General features: G+C 43.9%; 1 protein-coding gene across 3 annotated transcripts in view; it reads right to left on the reverse strand.

The window, feature by feature from the left end:
* Nucleotides 1-14,403, reverse strand: part of LOC119900524 (disabled homolog 1-like) — a 52,489-nt gene that overhangs the window by 28,477 nt on the left and 9,609 nt on the right. For 2 of the 3 annotated variants that reach the window (XM_038715552.1, XM_038715548.1), the window contains exons 1-2: nt 6,763-6,987; nt 6,007-6,678 (exon numbers count right to left, since the gene is read on the reverse strand). The exons of the other annotated variant lie outside the window; for it this stretch is intronic. The gene's annotated coding sequence lies outside the window, so the exon portion shown is untranslated. Of the gene's footprint in view, nt 1-6,006; nt 6,679-6,762; nt 6,988-14,403 lie in introns of those variants that run through there. 3 annotated transcript variants of the gene reach the window in all.

Raw genomic sequence — 14,403 nt, forward strand, 5'->3', positions numbered from 1 at the left:
CATAACCTGCTCTGGAGCAGGTTAGCCATTCAGCATAAGTTACCATGGAGATATACCCAGGTAAGAAGTGAACCACCTTTGTGGTACTGAAAACCCAGGGTTAACCCCGAAGTTACCTGGATAAGCTCAAATCCTGCTTCGTGGTAAAGGCCTCAGGCAGACAGGTTCCAAAACACTGTAGCAGACCTAAATTTTATAGTTATGCAATTTAATAAATTTATGAGAATTGATACCCAGTTATGAATTTTATTATTCATAAAATCAAACCAGATTCCTCGTTTCAGGGCACCACCGGAGTTGTTATAATCCTAGAGTCTCCGGCCCTCTAGGTAGTTAGTTAGTTAATAATCACTCAATTATCTTAAATCAGTCAGTCAGTCTCATATCTAAAGGGTCAATTCTCTCGGCAGGGACGTAGAAATAGGCAACACACACAGCTCTTGATTATATTACAGTGAATTTATTCTCTAACTAATGTGATAAGAAGATGGTTGGATACAGGGAACATAAACATTTGCTGAACAATGAGCCTGGAAGTTCGATTGTGGGAAGCATTTGACTCATACGGCATAGAAGAGCTAATGAAAGTAAACTAATGCTATGATTTTAGGAGTTAAAATGGACATCTGATCACAGAACGTGTGTTAAGTCTTACTGCTTGTCGACAGCCTGCTTTTGGCCTGTTGCACGGGTCCCACGCTAGCTGCCGATCCTGGCTTTTTGCTAGGGATTCTCCGGGGTTTTCCGTGTCTGATTGAAAACGCCTCCTCCGTCTGGCAATTCGGCTGTTTTCAGGTTTCCTTCATTGTAGCTGTCGAGACCACGTGGCTTGGTCTGACCTCGGTGAAGTTGGCTCAACGAAAAAGGTTTAAAATGGAACTTGGTCGTTCCTGAATTAGTCCAGTGTAACTTAACGGACTGATAACCTTAACAAACAAAAGAAATAAAGAAAATAAAACAAACTGAAGGGCAGATCGATGTCTCGGCACGTATGTAGCTTCAAGCGAAACAAAAGGGCCTGTTTCGCTGGTCGACTGAAGGCGTTGCGTGGCGCGAAGCGTCCAGCGAGCAGAGCAGAGCAGCGGAGAGAGCAAGTAGCGAAGAGAAGAGAGTAGCGAGGTCGCATGTCGCTCTTTTGTTGCCTGGGGCGTGGTTCCCCAGGGGGCGTCTCAGGTTTCCCAAGGGACTGCCTTTCTAAACTTAATGTCTAAAAAGAAATCTATTTGCACGTATTATAATCAAATATTTTCCACAATCGAACTTCAATGGTCAAACGGTTGTACTGTTCTAGGCATTTGGTAACAGGAAACAATTGTCACATTATTGGTCAGGATATTTATACATTTAACGGTATTTCCAACGAGGGCATGTAATACTTATTTCGTCCACTTGGGGGAGCTCAGGTTACATGAGGAAAGCTTGGATTACATTAGATGAAGGAGTGTCTTGCTGAAAATAAAAACACTGCACAAGTAACTTTCTTTTCAGCACTAATATCAACAACGGATAACAACAACAGTTAACATAACTACTCAAATAGAGGCAAACGTAATCAGGTAACTAAAGATTTAATTAACTCAATTAAATGCTTTGAGTCTTTGGAGACTGCAGTCTTTTACATTGAAAGTTCGGCTGTCCTGGATTATGTCACACTTAGGTGAGACAAGGAGTATCCCTTTGATGGGATAATAAACATAGAGCTAAGTCAGTTGCCACGGAAACATGTGTGTGGGGGGGGCAGTTTTGATAGGCTGTTCAGGGAAATGCCAATGGCTGGTTCGTGTCCCTTTGTCAGTTTAACAGTCAGGCCCTTCATTATCAGCTTCGGAATCAAAAAGGTGCCAGTTTTATGGTCGGGCTAGCACTTAGAGAAAGCAACTTTGACCCCCCCCACCCCTTCTTCTCTGGGGAGGAGAAAGGAATTTAGGGTAGCTGTAAAATGCACAAATCCACACCGTTGTTCACTACAACACAAGACAAAAATCAAACAACAGTGGATCCCAAAACACGGAACAGGCAAGAATGAATCTAAACATAACAGACTAAATAACAGATACTGAACAGACCAATGAGCAAAACTCACAGAGACCTAAACTAAACCGGGCCGATCAGACAGGCAGTGTGACAGCATGACATTATTTCAGCTACTCAGGAAACATCCTTCATTGCTGACTCAAGAAATGTAGAAAATTGTCCACATATTTTCAAATAACTCTGTATTTTCCCTTTGGTGGCAAATAGTCAGTCCCACTGTAGGTGCCTCGGTGCTCGACTACAGCAGTATTAAAGATTTTTACAGCTTTACGCATGCACAGCACTTGGTTAACGTTTGGGAAACATGGTGGTTTTAGGTTAATACAGAATGCTTTTGTTGCCTCAATATAACTACAGACAGGATACAGGTGTCCACACACCATCCTCCTTGGCCACCTCCTGGCAAAATCTGTTGCACCACTCACCACACTCACTCACAGGCCCAATAATCAAGTTGTGACGTGAAATATGGGGGTTACCAGGGGAAGGCCGGAAGCAAGAGAAAAGTCTTGTACCTTAGTTTGTGTCTTTAGACTCCGGGTCTTGTGTTCTCTGTTAAGCTCTGTACTGTGTTCTAGTTCTGTGTTCTCGCTTATTCACTCTGCCCCAGGTCTGCTTGTCATGTCAAGTCTCTCTGTTTTCCTCTGCTCTCTCTCTCTCTCGTTAGTCTCATGTCTGTCACCTGTGTTGCTCCGTGTTTCCCTGCTCGTTTTGGTTTTCTGTTGGACAACCTTTGTTTTGGACTTAGTCTTTCAGCCACTCAGTTTGTAAGTGTGCTCACCTTTTGTTTAATTAAAACCCTCGAACTATACCTGCTCCACTCTGTGTCCTGCGTTTGGGTCCTCCAACCTGCTTAACTCAGCCACCCGCCGTAACAATTTTAGTTTTTGCTTAATGATGCTGTTTTGAACAACAATGAGTACATTGATTATTGACGATGTAGACTGACATTTACCTTTCCTCCACCATGTGGGGAAAGCGCCTGCTGGTCTTAAAATCCTTCAAAAACATAAAATAAAAAGTGTGCAACGTGTTTCAGCGTTGTCAAGGTAACGTGATAATGTGGCAAAGTGCCTCTTGCACTCAATCACTTGCCAAGTGTTAAGTCTGTGAGTGTTCAGGGCTTAGGGTTTAGGGGGGACATTGGGATTGGGCCGCGCACAATGTGGTTGCCTGTGATCAGCAGTGTGCTCTGTGGGGGTGTTCCAGAACCCTGGTTTGTGCTGGTTGTGTGTGGTTTTCATTCCATTTCAATTTGAAAAAAGAGAAAACAGATTCATTCTGCTTGTGCCTACCTGAAGTGACGGCTCTGTAAACACAACACCACAGTCTGTTGTGGGGCCAGCCCGGCTGACGGTGAGTGTCCTGGTATTTTCTCGTTTTTTTTTTCTCCCACTGTTTTGTTCTCCTGTATTCTGCCTGCCTCCCCGTGTCTCCTCCCCTGCGTGTTCTCCTCCTCTCCCCCTCCACTCCTGAGCCCAGCCAATGACCCGCACCTGCACCTCGTCAGCCTGCCACACCTGCCAGTAATCAACCTCATCCCTGCCTGTATATCAACCCCCGGTTCTCCACACCATCTTTGCTTGATTGTCGTTGCACTCAACCTGGTGCCAACCGCTCAAGCTCTGGTTAACTTCAAGAAGTGATCTCTGTTTTCCAGCTCCTGGTTGTTTCCTGTGTTAGCTCTGTCTCTCTGCTTTCCCTCCCAGGTTCACTCACCCTCGTCCTCTGTTCTGTCAGGTGGGCTCGTTCTCCGGTCCTCTCCTCTTGGGCTTCCTCCACGGCACCCTCCCGGCTCCCCCTACTCCTTGCCTCACTGCCTGAGCCTCGCCTGCTCCTCAGTCCTCCATGTTCCCCGGCGTCCACCTCACCTCCATCTCCTCTTCCCTAGCCTCTCTGTAAACCCTCAATAAACCTCCTTCCCACTGAGAGTTGCGTTTGGGTCCGTTCTGTCCTGTCTCAACACATTCACCATGGCTGGCTGTGGTTGAATTCAAATGGAAACTGTACTGCCTCCTGCCAACACTTAAAAGTTGTCAATTTAAGCAGGTATTTCTGCCCTTTGACATTATATAACATGTTCAGCTGATATGAAGTTGCTGTTTAATGTTGCAGCTCAGCTAACTGATAACTTACTATGGTTTCCTGTATAAACTTCATATTAGCATGTTTGTTTGCTTTTGCCCGCTGACGTTTATCAACTTTCTTGGTATTCTTTCATTTAGTGACTGTAATCTCATTTGGACTCTCATAGTTCTGACTAACCTCTACTTACGTAATTCTCGACCAACCAACCCACTTGACTCCAGATTCCCTGGTGTTTTTAAAAACCCAGGAGATCATCTTGACTCATTTCCAGGAAAATGCAGAGTTAGTTTCCCTCCTTTCTCACCAAAACCTTTGACATCTGTGTGTGGCAGAACACATCATATGTATTTGTAATTTTTATGTCATGCAGTCTATGTTTAGACTTGTCTTCTGCCCGGATCCATCAAGACTGCTTCTGGCACTATATTCGAATTACCTCTTGTGATTGGATTTCACTTCCCATTTCACATTTTATTTTATCAGTGAGCAGCCCCCTGTGACCGAAGCGCAGAGTCTAGCAAAAATCATCCCCAAAAACGCTCCCCGAAACACAACCAAAAAAGCTATCATCGTCCGAAACCTTGGGGACCAGGACGACAACTGGTACTGAGGACTCCGATGACGAATACGTGTCAGACAAAGTCTATGACCACGAGGACGAGGAGAGTGATCACACAAGAAGGAGACGAAGAAAAAGATGAAGAAGAAGAATATTGAGAAGCCGAAAGGCAGACCTTCATGTCCAAAAACGGTAAAACCACATGGTCCTCCGAGTGTCAAAATCCCAGCCAAGGGCTCTGGGAGTCAGTCACAGCTGGGGGTGCTGAGCAAAAGTCGGCTTATAAAATGACGCAATACTAAATGCTTTACAACATCAATATTTTTTGTATTAATTTGAAAGGCCAGAATCATATATATTTATATATTTAGGGCTGCAACTAATGACTATTTTTGTTGTCGACTAATCTGTTAATTATTTATTTGATTAGTCGACTAGTCATGATTATTCTTGTCACTCCCTAAGCCTAACCCTAATTAAACTTCACTAATTAAATATCTTTCAAGTGAATTACTGATCTTCAACATGCAGCCTAACTAGCTAACCTAACTAGCTAAGTGAATGAGGTTTACTATTCAGAATAAACACCAGTATAAACGCGACGGGGAAACCAGGGAAGAAGAAAGACAGTGTAGGCTCCTCCTATAATTCACTGATTTATACAAACTTTTAACTGTTTAACAAAGATTTTTGCTTTGGAACTATATAAAATAAAAGCAAATTAAAAGCAAGTACTAAAACCACAACTGTACACTAACAATGAAATGTCTATTTAGAACAATAAAGCAACAGCCCCCTTTCATACTACTTCTGTAGTTTATTTTTCAAAAGTGCTTATAAGTTTTATGAGAAGAGAATGTTCTTTAGGCTCCATCATGAGCCATTTGTTTCTTGATTTACTTTAAACCATTACTAATAACTTTTTTAAAGCTGGGTCTATCATTGCCAGCGTTGTGTTGGACAGATTTGTGCTGTGGTGTTTATGTGAAAGAGAGAGAGAGAGAGACAAGTGAGAGGATGTGCTGCGCGAATGGTAAGTTTTATATCCAACTTTCTTCGACCCCCTATCAAAGCCATACCAGAACAGTCAGCTCCAGTTGGGAGCCCCTGCCTGTAAGTGACCATGCACTTCGCTTTGTAGCGACAGCTAATAAATAGGTCGCCTTTCTACAACTGCCTCCCTGTGTTAGCCCTGTACTGGCTTTCTCTTATCTCTGTTCACCAGCCACCATCTACATCTGCTGAAGAAAACACATGACAATGATGCCTGATGTGACCTGCCAGGACAGCGAACTGCTGAGAAGGCAAATAAAAACATCTCTGACCTTAAGGAGAACATCCGTTGGCTCTCAGATGAACTGCAGAGGAAGGACTCCCTGCTGACTAGCTTCTCGGCCCGTCTCCCACTCATTTCCAGCTTCATGATAGCAGAGCACTCAAAAAAACAGGTGAGCTCAACCAATCAGGACACCGTCCTATGAGATCCATCCACTGGTTTCCAACCCGTACCATCCAGCTGATCCCCCCGTGCATTCCCCTGTCCCTGGCCAAGTCCCATCCACACCGTCTGCCAAACCTGCAGCCTCCTAACCGCCAGCGGCTGAGAGCTCTGACACCAAATGGGTGGCTTGGGATCCCACTGGAGAACAAACCCAGCGGTATTCCTCCTCAACCTCAATCTGCTCCGGCAGACCACCTCGCCTGGACGCAAATGGCTCAACAGCCTCGCCCGCACGAGTCCGCAGTAACACCCGAGCCCTGCCGAACTGCGAGCTCCCTCATCATCTCTCTCCTTGCCCCCTTTATGCCCCTACCACTTTGATAGTGGGCGATAGCATTATCAGGAACATCCATTTCTTCAACACCACCACATGCTCTCTTCGTGGAGCCACAGTCCCGACTGCTGAGCAAACTACCTGAACTGCTGCACTAACTCCCATCCTCCATAAACCGGGTGCTTGTCCATATTGGCCATAATGACACAGCTCGTCGGGAATCTGAGCAGACAAAAAAGGATTTTATTGAAATTTTTAGCCTTTTAAAAAGTTGTGGTAAATGGGTTTTTATCAGTGGTCCCTTACCAAATCTGTCCCATGACTCAGAGCACTTCAGCAGACTCCTCAGCGTCAACACCTGGCTCCAGTCCACCTGCCATTCTCACAACTTTGGTTTAATTGAAAATTTTAATCTGTTTCTGTTTTTATATGACCGATGTAGTGCACCCCAACAGACTAGGTAGCTTGTTTTTAGCAGCCAACATGCTGTACAGTCTGCCTCACGTGCTTGACTATTTACACCACACATCGTTTCCCTGAAGGCTTCTTCTCCGCCCACCACGGCTGCTCCCAGTTCAATTACCCTCACCAGCTCCCCCTTGCGGCCTCACGTGTCACTACCCTTCCTTCACATAAACGCTCTGTTCGCATATTTTGATACCAGTACTCAGCGCCAAACTGCATCCCCACAATGTGGTCAAAACGCATATCCCCACCACGTCATCACAAAAATTCACAGGTTAATTTCTTTAACCTCCGTTCTCTCCTCCAGTCCTCCCAACAAATCCCAAAACAACGTCACCTGAAAATGGCCCTACTCAATACTCAATCATTAAGCAATAAAACTCTCATCCTGAACGAATTCATCATTGACAATAAACTGGACTTCCTTTGCATCACAGGCACAAACTCCTGGATTACTTCTCACTAAACCAGATCTCACCTACAGGATTTACCTACGCAGACGAGCCTTGTACGGAGGGACGGGGAGATGGTGTGGCCACGATCTACAGAAAGGACATCAAAATAACCACCATCTCCACCCCTGCTGTTCTGCCTTTTGAACATCTCACCTTCAAACTCTCTGGTCCCACTCTGCTTCTCACACCCATCCTCTACCGCTCCCCAAGCCAAACCCCACCTTTCTCTCCGACTTCTCTCATTTCCTGACCCAGCTCTCTGCCATATCACCCACTGTCCTCCTCCTTGGAGACTTTAATTTCCACATTGACAACACCAACTGCAAATCCGCCACTGAATTTATGGAACTGTTACACTGCTTCAACTACACACAGCACATCAACTTCCCCACCCATTCCCATGGTCACATCCTCGACCTGGTCTGCTCCACTGCTCTCACATTAAATCATATTTCCAGCATTAACCTCCACATCTCAGACCATCTTGCAATCATAATGGACATTAATATCCCCATTCCCACCACAAAAGTGCAGTGCAAAATCTCATTCAGAAACCTCAAGCTCATGATCTTGTGGACTACTACAACCACACTCTCTCCTCCTGTCTCGACCTGCTGGCTCCACTTATAACCAAAACCATCTCCTTCACACACCCTGGTACACTCCTGAACTTCACAAAATGAAATCCCGCAAGCATCAACTGGAAAGACTCTACAACAAAACCGGCTTAAAAGTTCACCTTCACGCATACACAGACTACCTTCCCCAATACATAAACGCTCTCAACACTGTCCGGTCCACCTTTCACTCACACCTTCAGAACTGTCACAATTCACCACAAAAATGAACAACTCCACCTGCAGCTTAGACCCCATCCCATCATCCCTAATCAAGACCTGCCTTCCATCCATCACCCCACTCATCCTCAAAATCATTAATTTCTCCCTCACATCTAGATCAGTCTCCACAACACTCAAAGTTGCAGCTGTCATCCCCATCCTCCAGAAACCTGGTCTCAACCCTGACATCATGTCCAATTTCTGACCCATCTCCAATCTCCCCTTCCTATCAAAAATCCTAGAACATGTTGTCGCTGCTCAAATTCAAACCCACCTCACCACTAATAACCTGTTCAAACCACTTCAATCTGGATTCCGCTCACAACACAGTACTGAAACAGCCCTCCTCAAAATAACCAATGACCTCTTCCTCTCTGCCGACTACGGTCACCTCACCATCCTAATTATGTTCGACCTCACTGTAGCCTTTGACACCATCAACCACTCCATTCTTCTCTCCCGACTGGAAACCTACTCCAATATTACCGGCACTGCACTCTCTCTGCTCCTACCTCACTAACAGACAACAGTTCATCAACATCAATAACTGCACCTCCTCCACTGCTCCTTTTTCACAAGGCGTCCCCCAAGGTTCGGTGCTTGGTCCTCTCCTGTTCATCATTTACATCCTGTCACTCGGTTACATCATACGTAGATATGGTCTCAACTTCCACTGCTATGCTGATGACGTCCAGATTTACATCTCCACCGAATCCATCACGACAGTTACCTCTGCAACTCTGACCAACTGCCTCACCGACATACAAACCTGGATGCAAACAACTTCTTACAACTCAATTACAATAAATCTGACACGATCATCATCGGCCCCAAATCACTCACAAAAAACACCAACAACTTCAGCCTTTCCATCAACAACTCCACCTTGTATCCATCCCCACACATCCGCAACCTCGTCTTTGACAGCAACCTCACTTTTGAACACTACATCAACCATGTCACCAGGAGTGCCTTCTTTCACCTCAAAAACAGTGCCCGTCTCCGCCCATCACTCACCTTCTCTGCTGCTGAAACCCTGATCCACGCCTTCATTACATCCAGAATTGACTACTGCAATAGCATCCTCTATGGTTCACCTGCGAAAGCCCTAAATAAACTTCAGTATATACAAAACTCTGCTGCCCGCCTTCTCACCACCACACGCACCCGTGACAATATTACCCTCGTCCTCCAGAATCCTCACCTGCTCCCTGTTCCACAACGCATTCTGTACAAAATCCTTCTCCTCACACATAAAGCCCTCCATAACAAGGCCCCTTCCTACCTCACAGACCTGCTCTACCACCACAATCCCTCCCGCAACCTCTGCTCCTCTGACATTAACCTCCTCTCACCTCAAATCAGGACCAAGCACCGCACCTGGGGCAACAGAGCTTTCACCATTGCAGCCCCCCTCCTCTTCGAGATTGCAGCGACATAGACTCTTTCAAATCAAATCAAAACCCACCTTTTTAGACTAGCTTTTAACATCAAATAATGTTATATACACCTGCTGCTGTTTGTTATTTTGTTATTTATATGTATGCTCTTATGAATTTCCGCACCACTTGTTTTTGTCTACTGTTCACATATTTTATATTATGCTTTTTATTTTTTTAATCTGTTTTAAATGTACATAACTTCTGCTTTTACTGTAAGGTGTCTTTGAGTGTCTTGAAAAGCGCTTTAGAAATAAAATGTATTATTATTATTATTATTGATTTTTGGATGTTTTATACTACAACAGGCAGCAAACTTTGTCTCGAAGAAGCCAAAGTTACACAGTTAACAACAATGAACTAATGCTTAAAAACTACAAAGAGAGATGAAGGATGGAGGCTAGTAAGAGATATGTCCCACATCCAGGTTATTATAACAATAGATTATAATAACAGACAGTGAGGATACAACTCGGCTAATTCCTACAGAGGAGTGTGTAGTGAACAACGGTGTGGATTTGTGCATTTTATATTGAATAAATTTGGAGCTACTCTAAATTCCTTTCTCCTCCCCAGAGAAGAAGGGGAGGGGTCAAAGTTGCTTTCTCTAAGTGCTAGCCCGACCATAAAACTGGCACCTTTTTGATTCCGAAGCTGATAACGCGGGGCCTGACTGTAAAACTGACAAAGGGACACAAGCCAGCCATTGGCATTTCCCTGAACAGCCTATCAAAACTGCCCCCCCCCCCCACATGTTTCCGTGGCAACTGACTTTGCTCTATGTTTATTATCCCATCAAAGGGATACTCCTTGTCTCACCTAAGTGTGACATAATCCAGGACAGCCGAACTTTCAATGTAAAAGGGACTGCAGTCTCCAAAGACTCAAAGCATTTAATTAAGTTTAATTAAATCTTTAGTTACTTGATTACGTTTGCCTCTATTTGAGTAGTTATGTTAACTGTTGTTGTTATCTGTTGTTGATATTAGTGCTGAAAAGAAAGTTACTTGTGCAGTGTTTTTATTTTCAGCAAGACACTCCTTCATCTAATGTAATCAATGCTTGTTCATAATACTTTCCTACAAAATTCCTTTAGAAATGATGACAAAGTAATGTTTTACTATAGTCTTAACCGCCAGCTTGAATTTAAGGATGAATCAACAATAATTCCCCAGTTCCTAAGGAGATGATCTTTGATTAATCTAAGCTTTACTCATATAACCTGAGCTCCCCCAAGTGGACGAAATAAGTATTACATGCCCTCTTTGGAAATGCCGTTAAATGTATAAATATCCTGACCAATAATGTGACAATTGTTTCCTGTTACCAAATGCTTAGAACAGTACAACCGTTTGACCGTTGAGGTTCGATTGTGGAAAATATTTTGATTATAATACTTGCAAATAGATTTCTTTTAAACATTTAGTTTAGAAAGGCAGTCCCTTTGGAAACCTGAGACGCCCCCTGGAGAACCACGCCCCAGGCAACAAAAGAGCGACACGCCACCTCGCTTTGCTCTCTTCTCTTCGCTGTTGGCTCTCTTCTACTCTGCTCTGCTCGCTGGAGCAACGCCCTCAGAGTCGACCAGCGAAACAGGCCTTTTGTTCGCCTGAAGCTACACACGTGAAGTGCCGAGACATCGATCTGCCCTTCAGTTTGTTTTATTTTCTTTATTTCTTTTGTTTGTTAAAGTTATCTGTCCGTTAAGTTACACTGGACTAATTCAGGAACGACCAAGTTCCATTTTAAGCCTTTTTCGTCAAGCCAACTTCACCGAGGTCAGACCAAGCCACGTGGTCTCGACAGCTACAACGAAGGAAACCTGAAAACAGCCGAATTGCCAGACGGAGGAGGCGTTTTCAATCAGACAGGGAGAACCCCGGAGAATCCCTAGCAAAAAGCCAGGATCGGCAGCTAGTGGGACCACACTCTACAATCTGGATCAATGCAAGTGACAGATACAGCAACGACTGACACAGGTTAAACCAGGTTACAATCAGTTAAAGACTTAAAGCAAAATTCTGCAAAATCCTCTGCACTGATTTAAGTTTATGCCACAAATCACAATCACAGAGAAATGTCATACAAATACACTGCATGGCATTGACGGAAGTAAACAAGCGCACACTGTCATACACGCGAAAAAACAGCATCTTACCTTATGAAGATTTTGGCACTCCAAACGTGGACTTGCACTCTGGAGTGATGCTGATAAAGTACCTCATGAGGTCCTGAACATTAATATGATCCAAAATGTCTGTGGACTTGTAGCAATGCCATGAGTCAATCTCTTCTGGGTGACTGTGTTAAGGAGCCATGTTTTCAGTCATCGAAGTGCGGAGAAAGATCTCTCGGAGGAAGCAGTGGACACAGGTAAACACAAACACAACTAGAGCAGCTTCTCCACCTCCTTAAAGTTTAGCCAAAACCTCCTCCACCAATTTCTCCTCTGTTAATGCGCGAATGCTTCTTTGAGCATATTTATGCACTTCAGCGCACCAGAAACACTTGCTTGTGCACTCTGCAGACTTCTTGCTACAGCCTTGCATGCCCAAAGACAGTTCTCCCCTTCATAGCTTGCTTGTGAAGCCCAGCTACTTTTGCCCATATCTCACCACGAACACATGGATCCTGCTGGAGTGTACGTAGCGTCTCCAAAAGTGGGCCATAGGCAGTGCATATCCTTGAAATTGCTTTTGTTCTCACACACCACCACAGCCCAAGAATGTTACACACAGCATCTTCATCGCCAAAAAAAGACTTGAACACGTTTTGCTGACTCTCTGATGAGTGTGACAAGACTCTGAAAAGTTAAGTGCATCTGCTACAAGACGCACATCACGTGCTACTTCTTGCAGCGCCAGATCAAGAGCATGGTTGCAGCAGTGTGCAAATAACGAACCAGGACAAACCTCCTTAAGTCTTGGTTGTACTCCAGAAAAGCGACTGGACATGTTACTGGCAGCATTGAAACAGTAGCCATGTAGTTTTTTCAAAGGAAGGTTCCATCGCAAGATGTCATTGATGCAGAGAAAGAGGGGTTCTGATGGGAAAGGATTGGATCCACGTAAAACAAATGACAAGAGAACTGCTCAGATGACCCAGTGTCTGTTGTTCCGTCAGCGGTCAGTCCTTAGTAATGACAGTCAGATGCCCCAGCTACTATCTTACGCTGAACAGCATGTGCAAAGCGCTCCAGTATTTCATTTTGCACTGTATCTGATATCCAGTTCACCCTTCTGAGCAATATGTGCGCTTCAGCATAAGGTGCCAAACCGCTCCGTCACGATGACAGTGGCCTCTCAGAGGTAGCCCTTCACGGGCTAAAAATTTGATCGACCTAAAAGCCAGCTCCTGAATCATCCGAGCAGTGTTTTGTTCTTTTGCCACAATATCAGACATCAGAGCATTGATTGGTGTGCTACAACGCGGCAATCTTGTTAAGAGCTTCAAAATGAAAACAGTATTTTTCAAGCTCACTATATTTTTCCACAGCCTTTCGCCAATTTGAGAAGCCTCCTTTCACAAATGTGGCGTCAGCTTGTGCGCGGTCCTCAATAATTAGCTTCTTTGCAACAGCAGAGCAACATGTGAAGCAAAATGCTTTATTTGTCTCTTTCACATAATGAAGCCATTTCCACCACTGAAACCAACCTGAATTGAATGGTCTTGAGAAGCTTACTGTCCCAAAATGGCTGGATGGAAAGTTAAAATACTTTGGCTGAAAAAGCTCGCCAGGTAACTTTAGGCTGACAACGGAGCTAGCAGCCTCATCAACCAGTGCTGTGAACGCGGAGAAGGGCTAATGGCTGAGGTGAGAGACCTGTGGGACAGGTGGGCAGAGCGGCTGCCCTGACGAGTTAGTAGCCTGCCCAAAATCAAGGTTGGAGACTATCATGTAGCCTAGAGCATTTTAACAAGCAAGTTAATGAGTAAAAGACAACCCCAAACTGAAGCAGCTGTAATTTGAATTAATATTAGACTAGTGGGAAGTTATATTCTATTATATTAAATATAGTAACATAATGAATATATTAATATCAAACTTTTAGTTTACTATGAAATTAACAATATACTTTCAATTTAATGTTATACTAATACAGTCATTTAGACTAGTTCCTCCTCCAGGTTGTGCCTGTGCTACACAGCCTACACTACTTAAGTTATTCATCACTCAGTTTATTCTCTTCATCTTTGTTCCCTCCTGGCCTATTTGAATTTTGTTGTATTGATCAAGCGGACGGTGAAAGTTATCACACATATCATTGCAGGCAAGCTCACATTATCTAGTTTAAACCAACTTAAACACAAAATTACACTGTTTCACATGATTTGCTGTAATATTATATACATAAACGTCACAGCTTATGTAAGACAGTTGCTTTTCGCAGGAAATCTGACCAGTCCTTCACATAGAAAACTGTTGGCCCATACAGGCTGTTATAGGCAACTGAGAAAGTTGGTGAATGCCTCACTTTGTACGTGGCGTTACAACCTGATGACATATATGCAATAAATGTTATAAACATACTTGAATTCCTTTTAAAACTTCAAAAATGCCCCTTTTAAAGGATTTAATCGGTTACAGCTCAAAGTGGCATGGCAGTCTTAAAATATGTTGAAAAAGTCTTGAAAAAGTCTTAAAAAGGTGTTGAATTTTACTGCAGGATTCCTGTATATAGGCTACCCTGTCTCTCTCTCTCTCAAATTCAAATCAGTTTTATTGGCATTAATGTAAACAACAATATT

This window comes from Micropterus salmoides, unplaced genomic scaffold (assembly GCF_014851395.1).
Source record: "Micropterus salmoides isolate LMB-PRFRI ecotype aquatic unplaced genomic scaffold, ASM1485139v1 Ms_hic_scaffold_13, whole genome shotgun sequence".
Taxonomy (NCBI): domain Eukaryota; kingdom Metazoa; phylum Chordata; class Actinopteri; order Centrarchiformes; family Centrarchidae; genus Micropterus; species Micropterus salmoides.